This window comes from Triticum urartu, chromosome 1 (assembly GCF_003073215.2).
Source record: "Triticum urartu cultivar G1812 chromosome 1, Tu2.1, whole genome shotgun sequence".
NCBI lineage: Eukaryota > Viridiplantae > Streptophyta > Magnoliopsida > Poales > Poaceae > Triticum > Triticum urartu.
In genome coordinates, this window is record NC_053022.1 from 369,995,492 (window position 1) to 370,014,866 (window position 19,375).

Here is a 19,375-nt window from a genome sequence, read left to right on the forward strand (position 1 = left end):
TGCCAAATGTGCTACATGAAGTTCCATCCAGTGAATCAATCAAGCTAATGGGAACTGGAGAAATTATACCTTCTGAAGCTCATCCTGTAGAAGAACTTATCATCTCAGCACCTGATCAACATGAAGACAATGCTCAGCCTGAAGACATTCCTTCTAACAACGACAATGATCAGCAAGAGCAAAATCTTCGCCCTGTACATCCTCGCATTGCCAATGAAGTGCAGATTGAAAGAATAATTCATAGCATCAATGCACCCGGTCCACTCACTCATTCAAGGGCAACTCAGCTAGCAAATTTCTGTGGGCACTTCGCATTCGTCTCAATAACAGAACCCAAGAAAGTTGAAGAAGCCTTCATGGAACCTGAATGGATTCAAGCTATGCAAGACGAGCTTCAATAGTTTGAGCTGAATAATGTATGGGAACTGGTCAAGCGTCTCGATCCTCGGAAGCACAACATAATAGGCACCAAATGGATATACCGCAACAAGCAAGATGAGCATGGTCAAGTTGTCAGAAACAAAGCTCGTCTCGTTGCTCAATGATATACTCAAGTGGAAGGCATTGACTTCGATGAAACATTTGCTCCTGTGGCTAGACTTGAAGCCATACGCATACTGCTGGCCTATGCAAATCATCACAACATACTTCTTTATCAAATGGATGTGAAGAGCGCCTTCCTCAATGGCAAGATTGAAGAAGAAGTGTATGTTGCACAACCTCCTGGCTTTGAAGATCCAAAACATCCTGACATGGTATACAAGCTTAACAAGGCACTGTATGGCCTCAAACAAGCCCCTCGGGCCTGGTATGACACACTCAAATACTTCCTGAAGAGCAAAGGCTTCATACCTGGTTCTCTCGACCCCACTCTCTTCACGAAGACATATGATGGTGAACTGTTTGTGTGCCAAATATATGTGGATGACATTATCTTCGGCTGCACCAATCAGAAGTACAGTGAAGAGTTTGGATATATGATGCAAGAGCAATATCAAATGTCTATGATGGGAGAGCTGAAGTTCTTTCTCGGTCTTCAAATACGACAGCAACGCAACAGCATCTTCATATCTCAAGAGAAGTATCTCAAAGATTGCCTGAAGAAGTTCGGTATGCAAGACTGCAAAGGCTTCACGAGCCAATGCCAGCCAAGCATCATCTGGGTCCTGACGACAATGGTAAAGAGTTCGATCAAAAGGTATACCGCTCCATGATTGGTTCTTTACTTTATCTATGTGCATCTAGGCCAGATATTATGCTTAGTGTTTGCATGTGTGCTCGATTTCAAGCGGCACCAAAGGAGTCGCATCACTTAGCTGTGAAGCGAATTCTTCGATATTTGGCTCACACCCCAACTCTAGGATTATGGTATCCAAAGGGCTCAGAGTTTGATCTGGTTGGATTCTCGGATGCTGATTATGCTGGTGACAAAGTTGATCGCAAGTCTACATCAGGCACATGTCACTTTCCGGGACGATCACTTGTATGTTGGTCTTCAAAGAAGCAGAACTGTGTATCTCTCTCCACTGCTGAATCTGAATACATTGCTGTTGGATCTTGCTGCGCTCAGCTTCTGTGGATGAAGCAAACGCTCAAAGACTATGGCATTCATCTGAAGCAAGTGCCACTCTACTGCGATAACGAAAGCGCCATCAAGATTGCCAACAACCCAGTTCAGCACTCGAAGACAAAGCACATTGAAATTCGTCATCACTTTCTCAGAGATCATGTTGTGAAGGAAGATATTGATATCATACACGTCAACACTGAAGAGCAATTGGCAGATATCTTCACCAAGCCCTTGGATGAGAAGAGATTTTGCAAGTTACGGTGTGAGCTAAATATCCTGGAATCCTCAAATGTCCTGTGATCAGGCACACATCCTAACCCTTATGCATATTGATGACTTAGATGTGCAACACACGAAGTAAAGTATATCTTCAATCAATGAAGACATACATTCTCAGTGTGAATACATTAATGTGGAATTTGACTTTGGAGCGCCACGATAATTGTGCGACGTGTCTGGGTCTAATACTTCCTATACGGTGGGTAACGCCACCACCAAATGTTCTATTTTGAAGTGTTTCACTCATGGTGTTACCTTGCTATGTCTTCACATTTGGTTTGGCTTCAATCTCAACATGTCTTCATGATTATCTTCACTATGTTGATTATATATATATATACTAGTGTTCTGTCCTCTACAGCATTCACTTATAGCTATGTCTTCTTGTTGAATCTTTTGAACTAAGTGAATGTGATCAGACCCTAACCTCTCTATGCTATCTATCTCAAACTCTATCTCTCCAAATCATATACATTCTATTGAAACTGTCGAATGTCTTCTCTGTGTCCTTGTCAGCAGAAGATACAAAGACAAACCTTAAGTCCACTTTCAATGCTCATTCCTCCACATGAAACCCGGAGAAGTAGGAACGACCACCCGACAATCCAGGCGTGCGTGGGACGTGGAACAAACCCCAAAATTCTGCATAATGGCCACGTGTTCCTCAGATGCGAATCGCCAGGGGCACCTGTGTAATAACGCAGTGCTGCCCCTGTACCTATAAATACACACTTCACGGCGGTCATTATCTCTTCTTCCACTCTCGCACGAACCCTAGCGCCACCGCTAGCCCTCGACGACGCCGGCGACGAAGCGCTTCGCTGCCGCAACCTCTCCGACGCCGTCTTCACGCTGACCGCGGACATCGTCCTCTCCGCCGTCGCCGTAGGTGTCCTCCGTCGCCAAGTTAGGGCACGGAAGATCGAACTGCTCGGCCTCATCTTCCACTCCGTCTAGCAGTTCTTAGTGTGGTAAATAAAACTTCCTTTTTACGGCACCGTTGATCCTATGGCTTTGTCACTTTCTACCACAAGCAGTTTCTATTCACACAAGTTAGATCTCTCTCATACTGCATCTCATAACATTCCTAGTATATTCACTTATGCTTCACAAAGTAGTTAGATTCCTCACTTGTACTGATCTCTGGATTCATACAAATCTGGAACCAACTCCTTATCTATGAGTGAATGTCTTCGCACGATGAGGTCAATGTCTTCTAAACTGATTTATATTCAAAATCTTCTGAGACTGCATATGACCTCTTCCCTTTCCCTCGCACCTTAATGCTGTCACAGGTACATGTCCGTGGGAGAATCCCTTGGTTCTCATAGTCTGCATTCATTTGCAGAATTCTTACAACATCATATAAATTCTCCCGAAGCAAGTTCCTGTTTGTCCAGCAAGCGAAAATCTTTGAAGCCTTTGAACATGTTGAAGCCTTTAAGTTTAAAGTTCATGGTTTCAGAGAAATCAACAAGGAAGGGTGGCAGAAAGCGTCGTGGAGAAACATCTAGAGATCTGCCAGATGACCTCTCAGAACTGTACAAGACAGATCCTGAAGAGGATTACAATCAGCGCAAGACCCGAATCCAATGGATTCGAAGATATTGGGCAGAACAATGGTTCAAATACTGATTTGTAACCCAGGAATATGCTGAGAAAAATGCCATCAAGAGACCGTGGGGAGACATCCTATACAAGAATCTTCAACCCAGGTCCAGAGATGAAGCCATTGAACAAGGCTTCTATCCCTGCATGGTCCGTGGGCCACAGCCTGTTGATGCACACCCATCGTCACTACTATGGTGTCGTGATGACATTCTGTTCAAGCGCAACTTCCAGTTTGCCCAGAACTCAGCGAAGCAAAACAAGAAGACATTGGGACTAGACTTCAACCCTGGTCCCTCAGCTTCAAGGGCTGATGGCACACGAGATGCAGAACCCAATGTCGTCGGTCCTTTCTACAACCTTGAAGGCCTCATCACCCATATCTTGGTTCAAGGGACTGCAGTGAATGAGCCTGCAGCTGACGCTGAATCAGATGAAGCGCCGAAGCCAAAGAAGTTGAAGAAGCCTAAAGCTTCAAAGCCTGCCCCTTCACCAAAAATCTCACGGGCGAAGCCACTGGCAACTGCACCTCCTGAAGACAGTGTGCAGTCCGAAGATTTATCACGCATCTCCAAGCCCCAGAAGGTCAAGATGCCTCTGCCACACACCGGCCAAGAGCTAACAGCTGCTGCCATTCTGCGCAATGATGCCATTGATCTGTCAAGTGATGAAGATCTTGCAGATGACGCTCTTGAGCAACTCATCAAGAGCAAAGAAGAAGCAGAAATCTTCAATGATCTGCCTCTTTTTGATGTAACAATTATCCACAACTTCATTGATGAATGGTTTGACACGCCAAACATCAGCTTCGACGATCTCCAACTACCCATTGGCCTCAGTGTCGCCTTCCATGGCGCCATTGCTTCAGAGTTAGCTATCGCCCAGCGCATTGTTGAACTGAAGCAGAAGATTGACTTTGAGAAATCTCAGTTCAAGAAGCATATGGCCAAGCTCAGCGTGCAAGACGTGAAGAATTTCAAGATTATGCTGCACGAGCTCAAGGAAGCCTTTCTAAAGAAACGTGCAGAAGCTCAGGGTTCTCGTGAGCGCATGAAGGTCCTGGCTGATAGGTGTGTGCAAGCCTACAATGAGGCTGAGAAGCGCAAGGCCCTTGGGCGTCCTGGCATCGACCCCAGGATGGCTGCCAAGAAGCAGAAGAAGCCCGCTATGGCTGAACCTGAAGCACCAAGGCAGGAGGCAGATCCCCTTGTCTTCCCAACTAGCATGACTGGCCCGAAGCCAAAGGTCAGGTCAACCGCTTCAGAACTGAAGAAGACCAGGACTGCTGAGGCTGAAGCAAGGAAGAGACAACATCCTGAAGACTTTCCAGCAGCTGATCCCATTGCTGCTGAAGACATTGGTCATCATGACCATGTTGAAGATGATACAGCCCTTCCTCAGCTAGAACACCAATAGGTATCATCACCTGTGCTAACGCACATCGAACTCATCAGCATTGGTCGTCCACTGACGCCAATTGCACAGGATGCTTCATGGGCGGATCGCCCACAAGAGAATGAAGACCTTGAGGCCCAGCCAACAGCAACTCCACAGGCGTCACCCGCATTGCGCAGGCTTCGCAAAGGTCCAAGGCCTCAAGTCTCTGCTGAAGACAATCCGGCTGCATCAGCCGCGGAAGAAGAAGTCCCACAAGTTGCCACTCCCCTGTCCCACCAAGAAGCAGTTCTCAAGGAGAACGTGATCGTGACCGATCCTCCTGCTCGTCAAGTGGAGGTTGAACATCTTGAGGCTGCCACCACCAACACCACTGAAGCCACTGACGCTGTCATGGCTGAAGCTAATGTGGATCCCTCACCAACAAAAGCACCAGAAGTCAGCGAAGCCACTGATCCCACCACTTCTGTTCCTGAGTCTGCTGCCGGTCCCCAGTTCGACTATCATGTTGAGCACAGGCCTCAGGTACAGAAGTCAATCCCAAGATTGCCAAGGTTCCCAGGTCCTGCATCAGCACCTGGCTCCTTCAATATCAATGGCTTCAGAGCAGACAACACATTCTTCAACAGCTCCAGGAACCCCTACTCTAGGGAAAGAATATCATCTGATCGGTTCTGGAGTTATCCGCAGCGAAGCTATTACTCATGCGTTCTTTACAACCAAGGTCACATCTTCCCACACAAGCGCCTTGACATTGAAGCAATAGCTGGTCTGCCCTGTCTGGAAGAAGCTCTGGATTGCTTCAAAGAGGTTGGACTGCTGCCGTTCGTCACTGACCAAGAGCATTGGAATGAAGAGTTGCTGCTCCAATTCTACGCCACACTTCACATCCCCGGGTATAGCAGAGATCCGAAGACTTGGGTCCTGGAGTGGATGACAGGAAACGTTCATCACGAAGCCAAAGCCTTTGACATCATTGAGCTCACTAGTTTGCCCACTCCTGGCGATCTCTACGAGCATGGCTGTCAGCTTCATAGTGAAGCTATTGAGAGCATCTTTCAGAAGACTGAACCTAATATGAGTCAGATGCTTAGTATGATGAAGCCATTGCCCCAAGATGCTGCTTATCCCACGGAGTTCTTCGTTGAAGACCTTGAGTATCTGCCAAGAACCATTTATCACATCATAAGGCGAACTCTTTGGCCAATCAAAGGACATTCTCCCCATGCCAAGCTGGAAGGTGCAATGAAGACTTTGGTCTTCTACATTCTTCATGGAAAATGCTTCAATACACAGGATTTCTTCATTCGCCAACTTGCTGCATCTGGCTCTGATCTGTTTGATTTGAAGTTCTACGCCCCTTGGGTGATGCGGCTGATCAAACTTCACTCCGCTATCTCATATCAGCCCTCGGCCCGCAACCATCAGATCTTTTTGCCTGACGTGGATATGTCTATTGAAGCCATCTATCCTGAGCCTACCAAGGAACCTCTCAGTCTTCAGAATGCAGAGCATCAAAGTTTCACTCAGAAGTTGAAGGCGTGGAAGCCGTAACTCGTGTGTATCCTTTGGCTGGCACTACACGTGCACCGCATCCTGCTCTCACTAAAGCCACTGACAGTACAACTGCTCCACGACCCAAGAAGCGCACTCGTGTTCTCAACGACCGAGAGATTCTTGTGGCTCTTCATCAGAAACAGGATAGGCATCATGACTGGCTGAAGCGTCAGATGCAAAGCCTCTTGGTGGATATTAATCGCATTCGCAATCTTGCCACCAAGAATGCTTTTGTTGCCCATGAAACCTCTCACCGCACATGGAAAGGGCTAACGCTGATGTGTTCTGAAGATGATCTTCAAGAGGATGGCTTCACTGAGCGATTCAAGTTTGACTCCACACCTCCTCGAAGGGCAGTGCTGCGACGAACTCCATCCCTTGAAGACTCTGAGTTCTCTTCCTCTGCTGCAACTATGAATGCCAGAGTGATCGAGGATGAAGACGATGCTACTTCATCGCCACCTCCTTCAGCACGCTTCGACTCTGCCCCAAGCTTTTCAGCACCGCCAAACACCACCAACGACCCTGCTGCTTCACCTACTCCTCATGGGAACGAGTAGATGCTCTATGTCTTCAAACCTTTTTGGTCCTTACTGACAAAAGGGGGAGAAGCATATGAGGTTGATAGTCTTCAAGCGGGTCCATATGGGCAGGTGCTTTATATTTTGCTTCCTGCTTACAACTCTCGTTTTGCTGCATTTGGTTCTTTGAGTTGTAACACTTAAACTCGATGGTCGTCTGCTACTTATCTGCCACCTTGTGTTGCGATGATAAATTCCGCATGTGCGACGATAAATTCCGCACTTAGATCATTCTGCAGACGTCCATTTTCCATTATGCATGTCATTACCTTCATATACTTTCACATGCATAGTGGATTGTCATCATAAGTTGAAGTGGATCTCCACAAGTACAACCTGCCATGTGCATTTGCATTCCAAAAGCAAATTACTTATATGCACATCTTCAGGGGGAGCCCTTGCAACTTATGAAGACAATTCCTTATCCTTTACAATTTCACAGATTATATTCCCCGTTGAAAACTTCAACTAGTTTGTCATCAATCACCAAAAAGGGGGAGATTGTAAGTGCATCTAGTGCCACCCCTAGTTGGTTTTGGAGTATTGATGACAAACCTAGTTGAGGGACTAATGTGTTTGTGAGAATTGCAGGACAACACAGGTAGAAGTCCCTCATTGATTCGGTTTTCCTACCAGAGATGACCCCTAAAAATGTATGAAGACATTGAAGTCAAAGGTGGTATATGAAGATATTCACATTGAAGACTATGACAAGAGAAGACACCACATGAAGCCTATGGAGCTCGAAGACTTAGATCTTTCGTAGTTCTCTTTCTTTTGTGTTGAGTCATAGGAACCACCGTACTGTTAAGTGGGGTCCAAGAGAACCAGTCAGAATGATTGAAGTGATGCTTAAACAAAACCTATGTCTTCGAGTGAAGACTTTGAGAGCGAATCTTGTCCAGAGTCGGGCAAGTCAGCTTTGCTTGAAGCCCAAGTAAAGTTGCCGTGTGAGTTTGAAATCTGACCGTTGGAACACGTGTCAGTTCCTTAGTGACCCAGGGTCATTTCGGACAAATCAGGTCGGGTTGCCAAGTGGCTATAAATAGCCCACCCCCTACAACCATAAACGGTTGGCTGCTCAGATTCAGAGTACGGCTTTTGTCATTTGAGAGAAACCCACCTCGAAGCCTGTGAGAGAGAATTCCTTGCGAGGATAAAGCCCTAACCACCCAAAGCCAAAGAGAATTAGGCATCACTTAAGTCTTCTTGTCTGTGTGATCTGAAGACTTATTACACTTGAGGACTGTGCATCCTCCAGCCGGTTAGGCGTCGCGTTCTGAGCATCCAAGAGACATTGTGGATTGCCGGTGAATGAAGTCTGTGAAGGTTTGGGAGTCTACCTTGAAGACTTACCAGAGTGATTGGGCGAGGTCTGTGTGACCTTAGCTCAAGGGGAATACGGTGAGGACTGGGTGTCCTGAGCTGCGTGTTCAGGACTGGGTGTCTGGGACTGTGTGTCCTAAGGTTTAAATACCTAGCCGCCCTAACCAGACGTACAGTTGTCACAGCAACTAGAACTGGTCCAACAAATCATTGTCTTCAGCGAGTCACTGGTTTCATCTTCCCTTCCCTTTACATACTGTTACTCCTTGTGAAGTCATTGTATGTTCGCACTATCTTTTGTCTTCACTGAGTGACTGCGTGTTCTGTGTGGCTTCACAATATCTTCCTACCTGATCCTTACTACATTGCTGCTATTAGTCATTGTGCTTTCACTCTATTGAATACTTGACTATGGCTTGCCTAGTGTAGTCTACCTTCCGCTGCAGGGTAATAGGTTTATTTCTATCGTTTGTCTTCATAACTTCCACGTTTTGAAGACTTTCATAAAAATCGCCTATTCACCCCCCCTCTAGTCGATATAACGCACTTTCACAACCTCTCCGACAATCGGAGTGACAAATCCTAATCTCGAAATACGCCAACCCAACATGTACCTTTGGAGACACCTGTAATGCTCCTTTATAATCACCCAGTTACGTTGTGACGTTTGGTAGCACCCAAAGTGTTCCTCCGGCAAACGGGAGTTTCATAATCTCATAGTCATAGGAACATGTATAAGTCATGAAGAAAGCAATAGCAAATATACTAAACGATCGGGTGCTAAGCTAATGGAATGGGTCATGTCAATCAGATCATTTCAACTAATGATGTGACCTCGTTAATCAAATAACAACTCTTTGTTCATGGTTAGGAAACATAACCATCTTTGATTAACGAGCTAGTCAAGTAGAGGCATACTAGTGACACTCTGTTTGTCTATGTATTCACACATGTATTATGTTTCTGGTTAATACAATTCTAGCATGAATCATAAACATTTATCATGATATAAGGAAATAAATAATAACTTTATTATTGCCTCTAGGGCATATTTCCTTCAGTCTCCCACTTGCACTAGAGTCAATAATCTAGATTACACAGTAATGATTCTAACACCCATGGAGTCTTGGTGCTGATCATGTTTTGCTCGTGGAAGAGGCTTAGTCAATGTATCTGCAACATTCAGATCCGTATGTATCTTGCAAATCTCTATGTCTCCCACCTGGACTAGATCCCGGATGGAATTGAAGCGTCTTTTGATGTGCTTGGTTCTCTTGTGAAATCTGGATTCCTTTGCCAAGGCAATTGCACCAGTATTGTCACAAAAGATTTTCATTGGACCCGATGCACTAGGTATGACACCTAGATCGGATATGAACTCCTTCATCCAGACTCCTTCATTCGCTGCTTCCGAAGCAGCTATGTACTCCGCTTCACATGTAGATCCCGCTACGACGCTTTGTTTAGAACTGCACCAATTGACAGCTCCACCGTTTAATGTAAACACGTATCCGGTTTGCGATTTAGAATCGTCCGGATCAGTGTCAAAGCTTGCATCAACGTAACCGTTTATGATGAGCTCTTTGTCACCTCCATATACAAGAAACATATCCTTAGTCCTTTTCAGGTATTTCAGGATGTTCTTGACCGCCGTCCAGTGATCCATTCCTGGATTACTTTGGTACCTCCCTGCTAAACTTATAGCAAGGCACACATCAGGTCTGGTACACAGCATTGCATACATGAAGAGCCTATGGCTGAAGCATAGGGAACATCTTTCATTTTCTCTCTATCTTCTGCAGTGGTCGGGCATTGAGTCTTACTCAACTTCACACCTTGTAACACAGGCAAGAACCCTTTCTTTGCTTGATCCATTTTGAACCTTTTCAAAATCTTGTCAAGGTATGTGCTTTGTGAAAGTCCAATTAGGCGTCTTGATCTATCTCTATAAATCTTTATGCCTAATATGTAAGCAGCTTCACCGAGGTCTTTCATTGAAAAACTCTTATTCAAGTATCCCTTTATGCTATCCAGAAATTCTATATCATTTCCAATCAGTAATATGTCATCCACATATAATATCAGAAATGCTACAGAGCTCCCACTCACTTTCTTGTAAATACAGACTTCTCCAAAAGTCTGTATAAAACCAAATGCTTTGATCACACTATCAAAGCGTTTATTCCAACTCCGAGAGGCTTGCACCAGTCCATAAATGGATCGCTGGAGCTTGCACACTTTGTTAGCTCCCTTTGGATCGACAAAACCTTCTGGTTGCATCATATACAACTCTTCTTCCAGAAATCCATTCAGGAATGCAGTTTTGACATCCATCTGCCAAATTTCATAATCATAAAATGCGGCAATTGCTAACATGATTCGGACAGATTTAAGCATCGCTACGGGTGAGAAGGTCTCATCGTAGTCAATCCCTTAAACTTGCCGAAAACCTTTTGCGACAAGTCGAGCTTTGTAGACAGTAATATTACTGTCAGCATCAGTCTTCTTCTTAAAGATCCATTTATTCTCAATTGCTTGCCGATCAGCGGGCAAGTCAACCAAAGTCCATACTTTGTTCTCATACATGGATCCCATCTCAAATTTCATGGCTTCAAGCCACTTTGCGGAATCTGGGCTCACCATCGCTTCTTCATAGTTCGTAGGTTCATCATGATCTAGTAGCATGACTTCCAGAATAGGATTACCATACCACTCTGGTGCAGATCTCACTCTGGTGCAGATCTCACTCTGGTTGATCTACGAGGTTTAGTAGTATCTTGATCTAAAGTTTCATGATCATCATCATTAGCTTCCTCACTAACTGGTGTAGGTGTCACTGAAACAGTTTTCTGTGATGTACTACTTTCCAATAAGGGAGCAGGTACAGTTACCTCGTCAAGTTCTACTTACCTCCCACTCACTTCTTTCGAGAGAAACTCCTTCTCTAGAAAGGATCCATTCTTAGCAACGAATGTCTTGCCTTCGGATTTGTGATAGAAGGTGTACCCAACAGTCTCCTTTGGGTATCCTATGAAGACACATTTCTCCGATTTGGGTTCGAGTTTATCAGGTTGAAGCTTTTTCACATAAGCATCGCAGCCCCAAACTTTAAGAAATGACAACTTTGGTTTCTTGCCAAACCATAGTTCACAAGGCGTCGTCTCAACGGATTTTGATGGTGCCCTATTTAACGTGAATGCAGCCGTCTCTAAAGCATATCCCCAAAACGATAGCGGTAAATCAGTAAGAGACATCATAGATCGCACCATATCTAGTAAAGTACGATTACGACGTTCGGACACACATTTACGCTGTGGTGTTCTGGGTGGCGTGAGTTGCGAAGCTATTCCAGAATTTTTCAAATGTACACAAAACTCGTAACTCAAATATTCTCCTCCACGATCAGATCGTAGAAACTTTATTTTCTTGTTACGATGATTTTCAACTTCACTCTGAAATTCTTTGAACTTTTCAAATGTTTCAGACTTATGTTTCATTAAGTAGATATACCCATATCTGCTTAAATCATCTGTGAAGGTGAGAAAATAACGATATCCGCTATGAGCCTCAATATTCATCGGACCACATACATCTGTATGTATGATTTCCAACAAATCTATTGCTCTCTCCATAGTACCGGAGAACGGCGTTTTAGTCATCTTGCCCATGAGGCACGGTTCGCAAGTACCAAGTGATTCATAATCAAGTGGTTCCAAAAGTCCATCAGTATGGAGTTTCTTCATGCGCTTTACACCGATATGACCCAAATGGCAGTGCCACAAATAAGTTGCACCATCATTATCAACTCTGCATCTTTTGGCTTCAACATTATGAATATGTGTGTTACTACTATCGAGATTCAACAAGAATAGACCACTCTTCAAGGGTGCATGACCAAAAAAGATATTACTCATATAAATAGAACAACCATTATTCTCTGATTTAAATGAATAACCGTCTCGCATCAAACAAGATCCAGATATAATGTTCATGCTCAACGCTGGCACCAAATAACAATTATTTAAGTCTAATACTAATCCCGAAGGTAGATGTAGAGGTAGCGTGCCGACCGCGATCACATCGACTTTGGAACCGTTTCCCACGCGCATCGTCACCTTGTCCTTTGCTAGTGTTCGGTTAATCCGTAGTCCCTGTTTCGAGTTGCAAATATTAGCAACAGAACCAGTATCAAATACCCAGGTGCTACTGCGAGCTCTAGTAAGGTACACATCAATAACATGTATATCACATATACCTTTGTTCACCTTGCGATCCTTCTTATCCGCCAAATACTTGGGGCAGTTCCGCTTCCAGTGACCAGTCTGCTTGCAGTAGAAGCACTCAGTTTCAGGCTTAGGTCCAGACTTGGGTTTCTTCTCTTGAGCAGCAACTTGTTTGCCGTTCTTCTTGAAGTTCCCCTTCTTCTTCCCTTTGCCCTTTTTCTTGAAACCAGTGGTCTTGTTGACCATCAACACTTGATGCTCCTTCTTGATTTCTACCTCCGCAGCTTTCAGCATTGCGAAGAGCTCGGGAATAGTCTTGTTCATCCCTTGCATATTATAGTTCATCACGAAGCTCTTGTAGCTTGGTGGCAGTGATTGGAGAATTCTGTCAATGACGCAATCATCTGGAAGATTAACTCCCAATTGAATCAAGTGATTATTATACCCAGACATTTTGAGTATATGCTCACTGACAGAACTGTTCTCCTCCATCTTGCAGCTGTAGAACTTATTGGAGACTTCATATCTCTCAATTCGGGCATTTTCTTGAAATATTAACTTCAACTCCTGAAACATCTCATATGCTCCATGAAGTTCAAAACGTCGTTGAAGTTCCGATTCTAAGCCGTAAAGCATGGCACACTGAACTATCGAGTAGTCATCAGCTTTGCTCTGCCAGACGTTCATAACATCTGGTGTTGCTCCAGTAGCAGGCCTGGTACCCAGCGGTGCTTCCAGGACGTAATTCTTCTGTGCAGCAATGAGGATAATCCTCAAGTTACGGACCCAGTCCGTGTAATTGCTACCATCATCTTTCAACTTTGCTTTCTCAAGGAACGCATTAAAATTCAACGGAACAACAGCACGAGCCATCTATCTACAATCAACATAAACAAGCAAGATACTATGAGGGACTAAGTTCATGATAAATTTAAGTTCAATTAATCATATTACTTAAGAACTCCCACTTAGATAGACATCCCTCTAATCTTCTAAGTGATCACGTGATCCAAATCAACTAAACCATAACCGATCATCACGTGAAATGGATTAGTCTTCAATGGTGAACATCATAATGTTGATCATATCTACTATATGATTCACGCTCGACCTTTCGGTCTCCGTGTTCCGAGGCCATATCTGCATATGCTAGGCTCGTCAAGTATAACCCGAGTATTCTGCGTGTGCAAAAACTGGCTTGCACCCGTTGTAGATGGACGTAGAGCTTATCACACCCGATCATCACGTGGTGTCTGGGCACGACGAACTTTGGCAACGGTGCATACTCAGGGAGAACACTTCTTGATAATTTAGTGAGAGATCATCTTATAATGCTACCGTCAATCAAAGCAAGATAAGATGCATAAAAGGATAAACATCACATGCAATCAATATAAGTGATATGATATGGCCATCATCATCTTGTGCTTGTGATCTCCATCTCCGAAGCACCGTCATGATCACCATCGTCATCGGCGCGACACCTTGATCTCCATCGTAGCATCGTTGCCGTCTCGCCAATCTTATGCTTCTACGACTATCGCTACCGTTTAGTGATAAAGTAAAGCATTACATCGCGATTTCATTGCATACAATAAAGCGACAACCATATGGCTCCTGCCAGTTGCTGATAACTCGGTTACAAAACATGATCATCTCATACAATAAAATTTAGCATCATGTCTTGACCATATCACATCACAACATGCCCTGCAAAAACAAGTTAGACGTCCTCTACTTTGTTGTTGCAAGTTTTACGTGGCTGCTACGGGCTTAAGCAAGAACTAATCTTACCTACGCATCAAAACCACAATGATAGTTTGTCAATTTGACTCCGTTTTAACCTTCGCAAGGACCAGGTGTAGCCACACTTGGTTCAACTAAAGTTGGAGAGACAGTCGCCCGCAAGCCACCTATGTGCAAAGCACGTCGGGAGAACCGGTCTCGCGTAAGTGTACGCGTAATGTTGGTCCGGGTCTCGTCCAACAATACCGCCGAACCAAAGTATGACATGCTGGTAGGCAGTATGACTTATATCGCCCACAACTCACTTGTGTTCTACTCGTGCATATAACATCAAACCATAAAACCTAGGCTCGGATGCCACTGTTGGGGAACGCAGTAATTTAAAAAATTTCCTACGCACACGCAAGATCATGGTGATGCATAGCAACAAGAGGGGAGAGTATGATCTACGTACCCTTGTAGATTGCAACGGAAGCATTGACACAACGTAGAGGAAGTAGTCGTACGTCTTCTTCCCGATCCGACCGATCCAAGCACCGTTACTCCGGCACCTCCGGGTTCTTAGCACACGTACAGTTCGATGACGCTCCCCGGGCTCCGATCCAGCAAAGCTTCGGGGATGAGTTCCGTCAGCACAACGGCGTGGTGACGATGATGATGTTCTACCGACGCAGGGCTTCGCCTAAGCACTACAACGATATGACCGAGGTGGAATATGGTGGCAGGGGGCACCGCACGCGGCTAAGGAACGATCACGAGGATCAACTTGTGTGTTTAGAGGTGCCCCCCTGCCCCCGTATATAAAGGAGCAAGGGGGAGGGGTGCGGCCGGCCTAGAGGAGGGCGCAGGAGGAGTCCTACTCCTACCGGGAGTAGGACTCCCCTCCCGTTTCCTTGTCCAAGTAGGAGAGAGGGGGGAGAGAAGGAAAGGGGGGGCGCCGCCCCTCCCTCCTTGTCCAATTCGGACTAGGGGGAGAGGGGGCGCGCGGCCTGCCCTGGCAGCCCCTTCCTCTTCTCCACTTTAGGCCCATGAGGCCCATTAACCCCCCGGTGCTCCGATTTTATCCGATACTTCTCCGGAACCCTTCCGGTGTCCGAATATAGTCATCCAATATATCAATCTTTATGTCTCGGACCATTTCGAGACTCCTCGTCATGTCCGTGATCACATCCGGGACTCCGAACTAACTTCGGTATATCAAAATCCATAAACTCATAATAACTGTCATCGTAACGTTAAGCGTGCGGACCCTACGGTTCGAGAACAATGTAGACATGACTGAGACAAATCTCCGGTCAATAACCAATAGCGGGACCTGGATGACCATATTGGCTCCTACATATTCTACGAAGATCTTTATCGGTCAGACCGCATAACAACATACGTTGTTCCTTTTGTCATCGGTATGTTACTTGCCCGAGATTCGATCGTCGGTATCCAATACCTAGTTCAATCTCGTTATCGGCAATTCTCTTTACTCGTTCCGTAATACATCATCTCACAACTAACATATTAGTTGTAATGCTTGCAAGGCTTATGTGATGTGCATTACCGAGAGGGCCCAAAGATACCTCTCCGACAATCGGAGTGACAAATCCTAATCTCAAAATACGCCAACCCAACATGTACCTTTGGAGACACCTGTAATGCTCCTTTATAATCACCCAGTTACGTTGTGACGTTTGGTAGCACCCAAAGTGTTCCTCCGGCAAACGGGAGTTGCATAATCTCATAGTCATAGGAACATGTATAAGTCATGAAGAAAGCAATAGCAAATATACTAAACGATCGGGTGCTAAGCTAATGGAATGGGTCATGTCAATCAGATCATTTCAACTAATGATGTGACCTCGTTAATCAAATAACAACTCTTTGTTCATGGTTAGGAAACATAACCATCTTTGATTAACGAGCTAGTCAAGTAGAGGCATACTACTGACACTCTGTTTGTCTATGTATTCACACATGTATTATGTTTCCGGTTAATACAATTCTAGCATGAATAATAAACATTTATCATGATATAAGGAAATAAATAATAACTTTATTATTGCCTCTAGGGCATATTTCCTTCACTTTGGGGCTGCCAACACATGAGTTTTGACCTCTCCCTGGCGCAGCCCTACCTCTCTCCCTCCTCGTCTCTTGCGGTGCTTGGCGAAGCCCTGCTGGAGTACCACGCTCCTCCACCACCACCACGCCGTCGTGCTGCTACTGGATGGAGTCTTCCCCAACCTCTCCTTCTCCCCTTGCTGGATCAAGGCGTAGGAGACGTCACCGGGCTGTACGTGTGTTGAACACGGAGGTGCCGTCCGTTCGGCACTAGGATCATCGGTGATTTGGATCACGACGAGTACAACTCCATCAACCCCGTTCACTTGAACGCTTCCGCTTAGCGATCTACAAGGGTATGTAGATGCACTCTCCTTCCCCTCGTTGCTAGATTACTCCATAGATTGATCTTGGTGATGCGTAGAAAATTTTGAATTTCTGCTACGTTCCCCAACAGAACTTTGTATTGAGAATCAAAGAGAGAGAAGAAGCCATCTAGCTACCTGCTATGGACCCGTAGGTTTGTGGTAAGCTACTCATTCTTCATCGAAGAGGCAATGGTGTTGATGTAGAATCCCTCCGTGATCGAATCCCCCTCGGGCAGGATGCCAGAAAAGGCCCCTGGATGGGATCTCACGGGTAGAGAAGGTTGCGGCAGTGGAAAAGTGGTTTCATGGATCCCCTGGAAGTTTTTTGGGTATATGAGTATATATAGGAGGAAGATCTAGGTCAGGAGGTCACCGAGGGGCCCACAAGGTTGGGGGGCGCGCCCTCCACCCTTGTGGCCGCCTCGTGGCTCTTCTGAGTTGCACTCCAAGTCTCCCGGGTGTCTTCTAGTCCAAGAAAAATCACCGTGAAAGTTTTATTCTGTTTGGTGTTCCTTTTCTGTGAAACTCTAAAACAAGGGAAAAAACAGGAACTAACACTGGGCTCTAGGTTAATAGGTTAGTCCCAAAATCATATAAAATAGCATATTAATGCATATAAAACATCAAAAACAGATAATATAATTGTAGCGACCTGACCTCAAATGGTCAAGTCTCTGTGCTTCAGTGTCATCCCTGAATCGGTAATGCTGACACACACACTACTCGAGGATTTATAACAGAGTAGAAATCACACACTTATTACATCGAATGTCTCAACAGAGAACTTATTACAATAAATATGGCTTAAGGCCATCTAACACGATAACAGCGGAAGGCTTGGAAGATAAAATGAGTCCATCAACTCCAACGGCATAGCTGACCTGCACGGCAACGACCTAACGAACCTCACTCCTCGTCTGAAAAGTCTGCAACATAATACGTTGCAGCCCGAAAACGGGTCAGCACATGGAATATGCTGGCAAAGTAACACAATAGAGTAAGAATAGAATAATGCTATCACTACATGCATATTTGGCTGGTGGAAAGATGTATGGTTATAGTTTTTGCGAAAAGCCAATTTTTCCCTACAACAAAGGAATAAATGTTAATTTAACTATCATGGTAGTTGAAACATCATTGAGAAGGTTCCTCCAACTCAATCCCAATTAAGGTAATTAACAACCCAACAATATTAATTTAGAGTGATGAGATACTTAAGATACTCCAAGTACTAGATACTCAAGATGTCCATAACCGGGGACACGACTAACCATGATTAGTTTGTACACTCTGCAGAGGTTTGCGCACTTTTCCCCACAAGACTCGATCTCCTCCATTGGATTTCTCGCACTACGGGGTGTTTGAGAAACGGATGACCGAGACACAGTCTTTCAGGAACATTAACTCTCTACTTCGGGCAGACCATACCAAATCTACAACCCACTACTTGCTGATCCACCTCTTCAAGAGCTTCATGTAACTTACTCAACTATGCTAGAGCCCATAATAGCTTGTGTCTACACACGGAAGTTTCTAGCATGAATCATCTCAGTTCCCTTTGAGCCTGGTGGCGGTCCATAGGAAGATCACACGGGTACTCCAGGATTTCCAAAAAATACAGGCAACACTTGGTACTCTAGGTGCCTCAATCCACCTAGATGTGTATTCAAGTTGCCACCTTAAGTTAAACCATTAATTAACAATCTCACATCTGTCATGGATTTCACTCACCCAAACCACGTCTATGAGCATAGCATAGTAATATAAGCAATTCGTATAAGTAACTCCCAAGGGTTTGAATATAACAGGGCAATAGGTTCTACCTCATCAACTACTTCCCAACCCACATGTTAATCACATCCTAACCATGGAATGTTTGAGGATTGGAACAAATGCATAAAACTGGGTGATAAGGGTATGATCAAAGTGTTACTTGCCTTGCTGACGATCCGCGAAACCTAGAGACTCCAAATAACACGCTTCGCACTCCGGGAATTCTATCGCAAACAAACGATAGCATACATAAGCAATCAAGCAAAGAAGCACGGGTAAATCTCAAATAAGAAGATCTACCAGAAAGTTCAACTTAAGAACTCCGGTTAGCAAAAAGAATCAAATCGAACGGAGCAACAAAACTCGAACGGCGAAAGAAACAAGATCCGTTTACTAATCTGGACCTAGGTTAAATTTTACCGTAGCAAAAGCTTGTTCAAGTTGGTTTAACAGAAAGAGGGTCTCGAGACGAAGATCTAGGCGCTTGAATCGCCTGATTCCGACTAACGAGCGAAAAGATAAACTAGAACGAAAATCGGATCAGAAATCACGATCAGAAATAACCGCGGAAAAAATCCGATAAAAGAAAACTGACGAACAGGCTAACAAACGAGCGTTCGTTATCTGTAACTAACGGGCGAAAACCGTTCGTTAAAACGAACGTACGGACGAACGTCCGCTAAAAAGAAAAACCGGGAAAAACCGGCGAACCGATCTAAAAAAACGAACTAGGGGTTTCTAAAGAAAACCAAACCGGGTTTTTTTAACGGTTCTACCTCCGGCGAAGTCCGGCGCGGCGGGCGGCTCCGGCGGGCGGCGGGGCAACGCGGGCAGGCTGGCAGCGGCGCGGCTAGGCGGCAGAGGCGGGGCGCGGCTGCAGCGGTGGCGGGTGGTGGT